This window comes from Egretta garzetta, unplaced genomic scaffold (genome assembly GCF_000687185.1).
Source record: "Egretta garzetta isolate BGI_Z169 unplaced genomic scaffold, ASM68718v1 scaffold374, whole genome shotgun sequence".
NCBI lineage: Eukaryota > Metazoa > Chordata > Aves > Pelecaniformes > Ardeidae > Egretta > Egretta garzetta.
The window spans coordinates 995143-1007929 of record NW_009259419.1 but is presented as its reverse complement, the minus strand read 5'-3'; positions in this window follow the sequence as shown (position 1 = coordinate 1007929).

The following is a 12787-nucleotide window of genomic DNA, read 5'->3' as shown; positions in this document are numbered from 1 at the left end:
CTGGAAATTATCATCCTCTAATGTCATATAACTGTCTGAAATACTTAAATTTGCATTCAGATCACCAAAGCAACCTCATCCAAATTGCCCTGAAAACATCAGAATTTCTATATGGTAAGTATGCTAGATTGGATGAGAATTTATCCATTCTCTTAATTCATTAGCTTCATGAATCCCTTCCCGCTTTCCTTCTTCTTTCATACAAAATTATATTCCACATATTTTAATCTCTCCAAGGAATTCCTCTTACCTGCTAGATTGCCTCTCTTAGCCTGTGGTCTTCTATTTTACTTAAGGCAAGTTTTGCAATTTTGAAGATAGTTCATTTAAACAGACAGCTATTTCTGTTCATTCTAGGATTTGATACAGTGCTGGTCCACATAGCTACTGTGTGCTACAAGGACTCCTATATCACCAATAGCATGCTTAGCCATTCCTGGGAGCCCTGAAATGGCTGCTCGGAACTTTGTAGACATGCTTCTATTCCCCAGCTTCCTCTTTAACTCTCTTTTTCAAACTCAAGAATCACAAAATATTCTGCAGGAATAAAAGGCCCCAAAGGTGCATATCCAACAAATTCCATGTAAAATATTGTTATCCAACCATATAATAATAACGATAGAAGATGCATTTTACTTTTCCTAGTAGGAATGCAGGTAGAAGTTCTTACCCCTCAAAATTCTGGAGCAACATACTGTATCAAAGTGCAAATCCAATCTCCCCCATATGCAAACTTTCTCCTCTCCGAAACACTTGGATTCACAAATCTATTGAGCAAAATAAACATGAATACTCAAATACAAGCCTTAAAATTCACAAGAGGAAAAGTAAGAGAAAGCATCCCATACAGTAAAAAATACAGATAAAGCAATGACAGTCACTGTTTTGTGGGTCCACTATCTATCACTACGATCCATCATCTGTATCTGAATACTTTTGCCAGACTGATTGTGAATTTCTATGCTGTATCTTTTAATGCAGCCTACCTCATTATAATCCCCTTGACGGCACAGAAGTAAGAGATGGTCTTATTAGCTGCCAGAAATAAAAGATATTTTAGCAGAAGAAAGTCTCTTTAAACAACGTATTTCTTCAGGGAAATTCATCGAGGATGAGAGCAGTAACAGAGTAATTCTTCAGGAGTTAAGACATGAAATATAGACCATTGTGTAAAGCACAGCTTTACTAAAATCCATGAGGAAGACTGAAACACCACACTATGTGGCAGACTTCTGATAAGGCATCACGGCTATCCAGCAGTGTTCTTATATGACAATCCTAAATGGGATATCTGTCAGTTCAATCACAAGTTCAGGCTAAATTTCTGAAGCTCCTTGAATTTTTGGAAAGATCAAAAATTCAAAATTAATCAGAACATTACCATTTGGATGATGAAACTTTGAGCCTCCTTATTGCCACAAACTTATTAAAATCTTATTAAAAGAATCTCTTGTATCTGCACCTACAGATATTCACCTAAAACTTGCATTTTGGAGTTTAATCATTACTGCATCAGTGTCACAAATGAATGTTTGAATCCTGTTGCAAACCCTACTCACTACGCCAATTTGTTGTGAATGAGTGTCTTTACACAATTTGATTTAGTATCAGTTTAGAATTTATTTATGCCTTTATGGCAAATCACAGGATTTGATGGTAATATTTTAACAGCAATCAATCATCAGTCGATTAACAAAGTGATTCAATAAAATTAATCAGAATAGTGACCTACTTACCGATTCAAAGATGGCAAGGTTCACTCCATTACTGCATGGAAGAAGTACACAAATGGAAATTAAGTCACACTCGGGTTAGAATGACTCACAAAGACATCGTGGATGCAGAGGATAAGGAGGACCCTCCTGTTGAGTCATGAGGTTCAGAGTAGACACCCTTGCTTTCTAAACTCCTTCTCAGAGAGGAGTCTAGATGCCACTAGGTTCAATCTTAGTCTCAGATTTGGTCAACGTTTTATGTGAATAAGGATAAAATGTGTCTAGCAGCAGTCTAAGGTTTGTTCACAGTTTTAAGGTGGACCACAAGATTTTTAGCAGCACTTGATCATTGACTAAATTAACATTCATAGATTTTGTAATTACATCACACATTTACCATCTACTTAAATCAATTCACACATGCATGCACACATACATGATTATATCCACTATATGTATATATATAAATGTATATATACAGGCAAGGGTTTACCTACTAAAAATTCCCCTCAAGTTCAGTGAAATACTCACGTTGAATGTCTTGGCATTTCTCAACAGGCAAGGGTTGAGCCTCAAGGAGTGAAAGGTTTCAGCTCAGGCTCCACTGTCAGTCTTAAGCAACAGACCTCCAATTTTAGCAAACTTAAAGGGTTTATGAACTCTGAGAGGTGTCTCACTCAGAGGGAGATACTGGCCACAGCCCACTGTGGTCCAGAAGAGCTCAAAGGGCCTTGGTTTGAACCACTGTTTTATAAGGTCATGAGATGATTAGCTTTAGTCATTTGTAAACTGTCATCCTGACCACAATCCAGCTGGAGATTTCTGAAACTCCAGTAACAATGGTACCACTCCGCTTCAGTTGCCACCCAGGTGAGGTGTGTTTCAAGGCTGTCAGGGCATAACTGATTGTTCCTGTTCCGTCCCCTGCCTTGGCCAGTCAACCAATGTTTCTAATATATGCAGCGCATCTCCCACCTGAGCCATGTAGGACTTTCTGGTACAATTAAGGGGTGCCTGACTGACCAACTCACAATCCAAAGGCCCAGGTCTGTCAGGAATTCCTGAGGTCAGGAAGTGGTCAAAGAGAGAAAAGAAGGGGGGGATGCATCACCACAAGCACATACTATTATTTTTCCTCAGTAGGATCAAATATGTTCAAGAGTGATTGGGCTTAGTCTAGATCAGTACTTCCCAATACGCTAGGTCTATTTGGAGTTGGATCATGTCTTTTGTGGGGTCACAGCCATACCTTTTACAGTGTCCTGAAACATCTTTAAACTGAAATTGCAATGTGAACAACCATCATTTCCAGCTAATCAAAACTGTAGTTTTATGAGTCAGACATTATGCAAATTAATTACAGTTTAAAATAAATGTTGGCTCTTTGTTTTGGGGTTTCTTGCTTCTGTATGTTTGCAGATGCAACATTTAAGCAGATATTCCTTCTAAAGCACAGCTTCCTCTTTTTATAAATGAAATCCAAGAATCACATGATCCCATGATCTGAAATTTAAATAAATTGTGGGGTATTTAAACTATAGTACATTTTAGAAGACTGAGAGATGAAGAAGATGGGCTGGTTTACATTGTAGGTGGTATAAACAGTTGAAAAATTCTTTTCCCCATAAGAATTATCTTAAGAATGTTCATCTTGTGCTCTTGCCATTTAGCCTGTGAGTAAGTACGGTGTTCTTTGTTGACAGACACCATCCGTCAGTCCCCAAAGGAAAGACACTACCTTTCAGCAAAGAAAATAGCCCACATTATTACCACCCTGCAACTGTCATGCTGCCTGGTAGAATGGGATGTCATGTCCCATTAGCAGTATGTTAACGATACCTGCCCTGAAACAGAATTTTCAATTTTCAGAGCTGATGGATATGCTTGGGTTCTGGACAAGGTTAGGGTTACATGGGAATCTTGGTGAGTTACAGCCCCTAAAATATCTGTTTGTCCTTTATATTCCCTTCTGAGGGAAAAATGGATTGTTCAAAGTAAGGGTCTAAAACAGTAGCCTTTCTATGTCCTGGGCTGAAACATGCACCCCAAAGCAGTCAGCATGTCCTCAGTCACTCAAGCAAGCAAACATTATTTTGGAACTAGGTGCTGATCAACTTCTCCATACCAAGAGGTGAGAATATGTTGTCTAAATCACAAGTAATCTTTTCTACCTGTAATGCATTCTAATACTCTGTACTATTTCATTTCTATTTCTACTTTTGCTAAAGATTAGGAAAGACCAGTTAGAAAAAATGGTAAAAAGGCAGTTCTAAGAAGTAGCTTACATTCTCTGTCTTTAGGAACAAGACAGATGTTTATGGTTTGGAAGGCCTGTTTTCTTACATTAGCTAGCATAATACAAGGCTGTAAATGTCCCTTTTCTACCTCGAAGGGTCTGAAAAAGAGACTCATTTTCAAGTGAGTCGAATTTAACAATGCACAACAAATATACTTAGCAAAAAGCTGGCTAAATAGGGCTTAACAGGCATATGCATTTCTGCAAATTTGGCATCTGGAGCTTGATTTTTCTATTTTGCCTTCTCTGCATCTTCTTGAAGCAATTTTAGGAGAAATAACCAGAGAAACAGTATTGGCAATGTACTGGAAAAATGCTGGTTACAGATGGTGTAAAGAACACCATCTTGTTGAAAATCCGTAAAGACTCAAAGCAACAGACAAAAAGAATAGGATACAAAAATAGTTCATAAATTCTAAAAGCATTCTGGCTTAGTAGCTTTATTTCCAGGGTTAACCAAATACACTTGAAATTTAAAGGTAGAAATTGCCAACAGGTCATGTTCTTAGCAGTGCTGACCCAAGGTTAAGTATTTTTTGCTCCAAGCTATATTGGAGTCAATAGCTTCAACAGGATGGTATTATATCCCGTACTTTTAATAATGTTCTCAGCTTGAAACCATCAAATTCCCACGTTTCTTTTGACAAGAGCAAAGTGTATGTTCCTCAAAAGCCATTGCATATGACATTTTCATAGGCTTTTTTTTTCAAATAAGAGAGGCAAGGTTTACTGGAACACAAAGTCTAGCCTACAAGTGTCCAGAATGACCATTTCCCAGCAAAAGAGAGGTCTTCTCACAAACACACTCATTAACAACATTCATTTTCTGTGTATGCTATGGTTTCCACAGAGGTGTTTAGATGCTGATACAAAATGAATGAAGACTCTGGGAATCTGCGTGTAGGTGTGCAATAGCCAGGCTGCTAAAAGTTGAGCGTGACTGATGTGCAGATAGCAGGCTGTGTGTGGAGAATGATAAACATGGTGGGAGAAAAGATTAGTGCACACGTGAAAGGGAACATGCTATATATTGCCTGAATTTGCAGCACACCCCCTCTCTCAAGGTTATCTCCCCTCTCCTCTCCCCATATTTGATTACACTTGACAGAGTGATGAGTACTGCAGCCAGATGAGACACATTTATTTTGCTGAACAATCCCAGAGGATTTAGAAAGACAGAATAATTCCCCATCCAAGGTACAACTTAGGTCTTCAGGATAGAAGCTGGGCATTTTTTATTTTTTGTTTAGAAATGCATGTTCAGAGCAGCTGAGGTTATTTCTAGACTGAGGTCAAATACAGCAAATAGCTTTAGCCAGACCTTCAGGTTTTAAGGGATGGCTTTATGTTTGTTCAAAAGTCTTGCTGCACCAATGTAAACCATTTGCAGGGCTAATCCTTCCTAAGACTTCTGCTCCTAATGAGCCACTCCAGTCACCGAGAGCGTATGACTTTCCCCAAGGCCATCCAAGAGACATGCACAAGCACCACAGGGCAAACACAAGGTCCTGGCTGATGAGGCCCCAGTCCTGCCAGCCCCGGGTGATCCCCTGAGGTTCCTTGCCCCCGGAAGCCCCCAGGCCCAGCTGCACCCTGCCTGTGTTCCTCCATAGGTTTTGAGTTAGTAAAGGAATGTCAATGCCCCCTTTCTTTCTCTCTCCCTGTAAAGTCTGGGGGTTGTGCAGTTTTTGTGCATTGGACAGTCCATTGGACTGTCAGCAAAGGATTTTGAAGGGCATTGTCAAGCCCCTTCTGTTCTGTGTGGCTTAGCAATGAAAAATACTCCCCATACACGAGAGCTGAGTATGCTTCCTTCTCCACACTCCCTGCTTACATCACGCCATGAAGGAAGGATGAGCGAGACCAATTAAAGACATTAAATTAACCATAATGGTTGGTCACTTTAACAAAAACACCTGTATTTAAACACAAGCGGCCATTCCATTTTACTGTTATCATTATGTTTTTCCCATTGCATAGCAAAGAAAGATTTTACAAAAACACATTTCCAAGCTCTGAACATGATAATGGGAAGCAAATAAAGTGCCTAAACACTGCAAAGTAGGCTCCTTTTAAAACCGTAAGATACCATTCAGACACACTATCAGTACTCTTACTGCAACCTTGCTCTTAGCAATAACTTGGTCTGAAGAAAGTACATGAAAAAAGAGAGTTTTTCATTTTTCTCACAGAAGCATGAATTAACTTTGCAAATCAAAATATGTGCATATGTGTATGAATGTATATATGTGAGCATGTATACACTTACACATTTAGTAAAAATTCCAAATGCTCAAGAGTTTATCACAGCCCATAGCAGTTTGTTTTAGAGGAAACTACTGTCTTTGTTTAAGTGTAATGCTTTATTTTGCATTGGGTAGTTTTCTAGCTTCTAACTTTTGGTTATTTTATATCTAGATTTGAGGTGGTGAGAGTATTTATGGCAACAGGGATTTAAAACATGATGCTGAAAGAAGGTGACATTGAAAGGTGGCACTAGGCACTAAACTTTCCAAAGCTTCTATCATCTTTCAAGTACTGTGACTGCTTTCACATGTATACTGGGAATCACTTCGAGATGCACTCTTTCTTCATAGACACTTAGATAATACTTGAAGTTACCCAACAGTATTTCTGTGGCAATCCCTGTTATTCATTCAAGTTGATCTGGAATGTACCAGAGGAGTTAATCCTTATTCTGTTTGGTGCAATAAAAAGTGCATGCTGTGCTCATAAAGTTACCCATAAATGAAATTATACAACCAATGACCAGCTGAACAATGGTATCAAGTTTTGCCCTAGACTTTTACTTTTTGGAGTACCAACTTTTAGAAATAACTGCTTCCTTGCATTCATTCCCTCACCCTTCTAAGACCTGCTCCCTTCACATTGAATGAGTTTTAAAATATCCAGTGCAAATCCCATAAAAGGGCAAGAGCAAAGATTCCAGTCACATTACTGCTGAAATTCAAAGTTGAGCCTTGACTGTACTTTCTTTTCCTACTGCTGCTGAGGTTATTGTTAGCAATTATTTTTCTGAGAAAAGAGGGAGGTGGAGAAAAAAAATGAGGAAGAATGAGTGGTTAGATAGCACTGTTCTGCAAGATATACTTAGAATCAATCATATTACTGTTTTCTCAGCCAGGCTAGTGATCATAAATTCTGTATCTTTCCCCAAGCTCAGTGGCTGTGCCAGCCATTCATTCTGAAATGCTTCGTGTTTCCTGTACAGGAATGCACAATAGGATTATGGATTCAGGAGAAAGCTCTGCTCAAGGAGGGGCAAGGAGTGAAAGGAGACTTGTTTGGTGCAGCACTGCGTAGTGTGCAAAAGGAAAAGCAAGCCAAGAAGATGGAGAAATGGAAAAGGAGGTAAGGAAAAAGAGAGTTTATTTGTATTTCATGACAGAAGTTTTATCTGCCTTGCCATGCTTTCATTTGGAAACTGGAACTGGAAATTCGTTGGGCCAATTTGGAACTGACCACTAATGCCTGGAAAAACCTGCAAGAGCCAAAGCAAAAAGGGGTATACACACATGGCTGGGCAATATTTTGTCTCTCTAATCTCCCAGCTGTAAGTATGGCAGTGGCTACAGGAAAATCTGCAATTGAAGTCATGTTTCCTCTCCTCTCAAGTCAGCTCCCTGGACAAAAATGCTGTTTCTCATAAGAAATGCAATGTTCTTCCCCCCTTCCTCATACATGTCTTGGAGGTCCTGGCACATCACGACTGCCCATTTGCATTTGGCTTGAACTCACCAGTCTGCTCCTAAAATATAATGGAACCCAAGGGGTAGAACTTGCTAGTCAAAAGAAAAACTAGTTACAGAACTATGCAATGGCCTTGCTGGTCTGAAAAACAAAACAAAACAAAACAAAAAAACAGAAGAAAGGCAATTAGTGGCTACAGGAAAATCTGCAATTGAAGTCATGTTTCCTCTCCTCTCAAGTCAGCTCCCTGGACAAAAATGCTGTTTCTCATAAGAAATGCAATGTTCTTCCCCCCTTCCTCATACATGTCTTGGAGGTCCTGGCACATCACGACTGCCCATTTGCATTTGGCTTGAACTCACCAGTCTGCTCCTAAAATATAATGGAACCCAAGGGGTAGAACTTGCTAGTCAAAAGAAAAACTAGTTACAGAACTATGCAATGGCCTTGCTGGTCTGAAAAACAAAACAAAACAAAAAAACAGAAGAAAGAGCAGTCAAATATTTTCCATGCCACCAATGGTTAAAGCAAATGGGAACACAAGCAGGTATGCAGTTACAAGGTCCTATGGCTACAGGAGCCATTCTGCTACTGAAATCCACCAGGAGTCGTGAGCTAGAAACCTCTGCTCTACGTCTGTATCTTGCAGCTGTTAGAAGCAGTGAGTGCTGGATTTCAGCAGCTTCAGCTGAGTTTCAAATTCACTGTCAGTCTAGTGGCATTAATCATTGCCTTTTAAGAGGCAAGGTCTGTTTTTTCTGGTGAAAGGAAGGTGCTGCTGTTAGGAGTTTGCCCCTAGGATGCTTGGAAGATCTACTTCCTTGAACACCCAGGTCTTGCATATTGTTCAATGTTCAAAACACAGTGGGATCAATAAACCCAAATCTCCTGACAGCTGATGAGAGGCAACTGTAAGGGGAAGCTCCTGAACATGCCTGGGATGCATGTAGGAGCTCAACAGCAGCAGTGCAATAACTTAATGTAAACAGTTATTCTTCCCTTTCTCCTGACACATTTTTTGTTTCAAGTCAAGGCATGGAGGTGTGGCCAACCACTGGCCACCTCCCCACCTCAGGCTGACAAGCTAATGATGCAGAGCTTGGGTGATAACACAGTTCACCTCTGTCTTCACATTAGAGATGAAAGGTCCGGTCTTGTGGACAAGCCAAATCAAGATAAGCCAAAGCCTGATACTCAGAGTAATTTCCAATTGAAAAATACATCAGAGATCTCTCCCCACCCAAAAACATCCATGGGCAAAAGAAAATTTAAAGTAGAATGTTTCAAAATGCAGAGCTAAATTTAAAGGACGGTTTCTTCTCTGCAGTGAAATACTTCAGATATAATTGACCACTGGACCATGATGTACATATTGATGTTGAGCTTTACACAGGCAGAATTCTAACAAAAGCTTTTAAATACTTTAAATGGTGACATCACTAAAAGTCCAAAAGTGTATATGGTTTTGTATATTAAATACACAAATACATGGGGATGATTTTATAACCATAATTGCCTTTAGAATTGCAATGGTTTGTGTACGCTCAAAAATGTGACACTCAAAATTTTTTCTCCCAAAATATGGAAGCCAAACCAAAATACTTAGTTTTTCTCATTTGTGTGATCCCTGTGGGGCAGTTCCTACAATCCTGTCTCTGGAGCTCAAGAAGTAGCATGCAACCACCAAAGCCAAGGAGAGTAGCAGGTACTGCACTTTGATTGTAATCAGAGCCTTGTCCCCTCTTCAGGGAATTCAGTGGGTGTTTCGGTTGAAAGATTTTGGCTCTACCCAGTTTTCTACTTATATTCACAAACAATACTGACTCAATCACTTTCAGTCTCAAGTGTACATGACTAACGAGTAATTTCCTGCATTTGTGACATACCATGACCCTCCCTGATGCTGTTAAAGTTTGTGACTACACAGAAAAGCACTGCCAAGTTGATAGTGAATGACCCTTGGTAAGTTGTTCTGCAGTTGCTTGACTTTGCTCTGCAAGTTTATGCTCTCATAGCAACATGGACAGCATATCATTCTATGCTGCCTTCATTAAAAGAAAACGATCCTGTCTTTCAGTTAAAAAAAAAAAAGAAAAGCTGTAACTGTTGAAGGAGCATGCACCTAATAAGCTACTTCTAAATCTGGCTCCATCATTTCAGTCTGTGGACTAGCAGAACAGAGCTTGCAGAATCCTTCTCAAGTAAGTACTGCTTTCTTCTAACAGCATGTTTGTTTTTTCATTTAAAATGTATAACAAGTAGTAAAGAAGTCTTCAGCATCGAATTAGTGGTGCTGCAATATGACAACTGAATGCCTGCTTTAAACATGAATTAACATGCTCTGTTGTTTCATTTGGCAGACATTGCTGTCTTAGAAATGAAAGATTTAATGCATTAAGGTACAAGACAGCAAATTATATGGATGAAGCTTCCCAAAGCTGCAGTGCTAGAAAGCTAATGGAATTATTTATAATTGACTGTCACGATAGGGTTTTTTTAAAATGAGTTATGTATCTTTTATTTGCATAATACACATCATGGAACATGTCTATTTGATCTCATCAAAACTGAAATATGTATTCTGAATATGCTGCTAGCCATTAAGTATGAAATTAGCAAAATAATTTCTATCTTCATGGAAGGAAAAAGTGGCATTAATATTATTAATAAAGCTAACATGTACACATTAAACCTACCTCAGGTTTGTATTAAATGCTGAAGGAAAATATTTGCAATGGGTGACTTTGTATAATTATACAAAGTATTAGTCAATAATTGTTAAACCCAACAGAGTATAGATGAAATAATTGTTTGTACAAGAAACAACATAAATGCATGCCATTTGCCAAAACAAATAGCACATACTGTAGCATGCTTTCTGCAAGAGTATTTAAACAGCTCTGATGAACATGTCTCTTTAATATAATGAAATGGGGTGGGACTATGGGAGTTGAAGGAAAAAAATAGCAATATTTTCCTTCATGTTTAAATTGCAACTGTTGTAGCAGAAAGAAGTTAGGAACAGGCAACCCACAGGGCTACCTTTACATTTGGTGTGCAAACACACACATATCCACATGCAAACAAACATTTTTTTTTCTCATTTAGTCCTAGCTGCTTAGCACCAATTCCCATGACATGCAGCTCTGATTGCAAACGTACAGGTTTGCAGCACTGAGCAAAACTATACTGTAGCTGCATCTGAGGCATTACAGCTCTGGTACTAATAACCCTGGAAACTTTTAACACAAACATGTCTTTTTTTTAAAATATGCTGAAAAAGATAAAATTGTTTAGTTAACTCCCACAGGTAACTATATAAATATTTTCCTCCTGCTCAAGTTATCCATCTCCCAACACCTCATGACAACAGAAGTCCGGACATTATCATTCATTTCTCCCGGTTATTTTCAAATTATTCATAACAACAAATTTAAAAGTATACTGCCAAGCAAAGTCATTTATATGCAGGCAAGCTTTTTTAAGCAAACTTTTCCAGGACACAGTGAAGCATGGAACTGGAACAACCATTTCCTTATTTACTGTGCAATAGAAATAGAAAGTCTTTGGCAGATTATGCATGTGGAGAGATAAAGAATGAAAGCAGAGATAACAGAATTACTGTTACAGTTATGGTGAACAATAATATATACTTCCTTTTGCAAGCAACACTAAGCTTCTTGGGGCCAGCTCTGAAGAGCCTAATAAAGTAGAAGCCAATAAAGGAGTGGTTTAGTCTGACATCCCACAGCTCTTCCCAAAATCTCAGGAAAACACAGGATAGTTACAAGGTCAGTAAGTAGTAAACCTTATGGTGCCATCCCCAAAATACTGAAGGAGACATCAGTAAGCAGTAACACCACTGACAAGCTTTGATCATTTCCACAGCTATTAATATTCAGCAACAAGAGGAAGCAACCATTGGTAACTATTTCTGAGACTAGGAGGGTGAGGAGGAGGAAGAGGCCTACATTTATGAGGCCTCCAAGGAAAAATGGTGACTTCATGATCAAGGAGATGGCATCGCCTACATGAAAAGGCTCATTCCTTCCTTATCTGTTGTGATTTCCTAATACTCCAAAACAATGATCCTAATGAAATCCCATAAACCACAGGTCAATTGTTCATATGAAAGTTGAAAACCCCCTACAAAGAACTGTAAATTTTTGCAACATGATCTTGAACAACTCAGTCTAACACAGAATTTACTAATTTGAATAAGCTTACTGGATGGGGGGGGGGTGGAGGGGGAAAGAGAGAATATCATAGCAACATTTATTCCTTTGTGGTTTATGCATTTGGCACTTTCCTCCCAGTCTTAAACTTTGCTCTATGTTTAACATTTCATTAGTAGAATTACATATTCCTGCAGATGTAAAAAAGATGACAAGAAAAATGCTGCTGAACTGTACTGTCTCTTCAATACCCCTGTGGAAGCATCACTGGGACGGACTTTGTGTAGCCTTAATTCACCAGTAAGGTGGTATCACATCAAAAAGGGACATTATATGGTTTCAGAGACAGCAAGGCCTTGCAGACTGTGGCATCCAGCATCAAACTAGAAATGGATTTAAATAAAAGAAATTAAATTCGTATATAAAATATCATTAATTTTAAAATAAAGCAGAATTCAGTGGGTGGAAAATATTTTCATTCCACCTGAAGAAAAAGGAAGTGTATTTTTATTCCAAGTCTGATTTTGCATGAGCAATTTATTCCATTCTTCCACTCACTTTTCCTCTCTACTGTCTTGAAGTTTCCCATGGCTTTTCCTCCTCTTTTGCATCATCATCATCATCATCATCATCATAACAACAATAATAATAAAGGATATAGGGTCTGGGATATAGGAAGAGGGAAAAGGGAGAGTAAAATGAGGAAAACAGTATACGTAATCTGGAAAGCCACATGACACTGCCATCCTGCCTCAAAGGAGGACAGGTTTAAGAATAAACTCAAAGGATTTGACACTTTCCTAAAAACACACATGTTCAAGGAGCAGTGGAAGAAACTAAGACTCCCCATCTGTGTATTCTCAGAAGGATCAATTGTTTTGCTGTCTTTT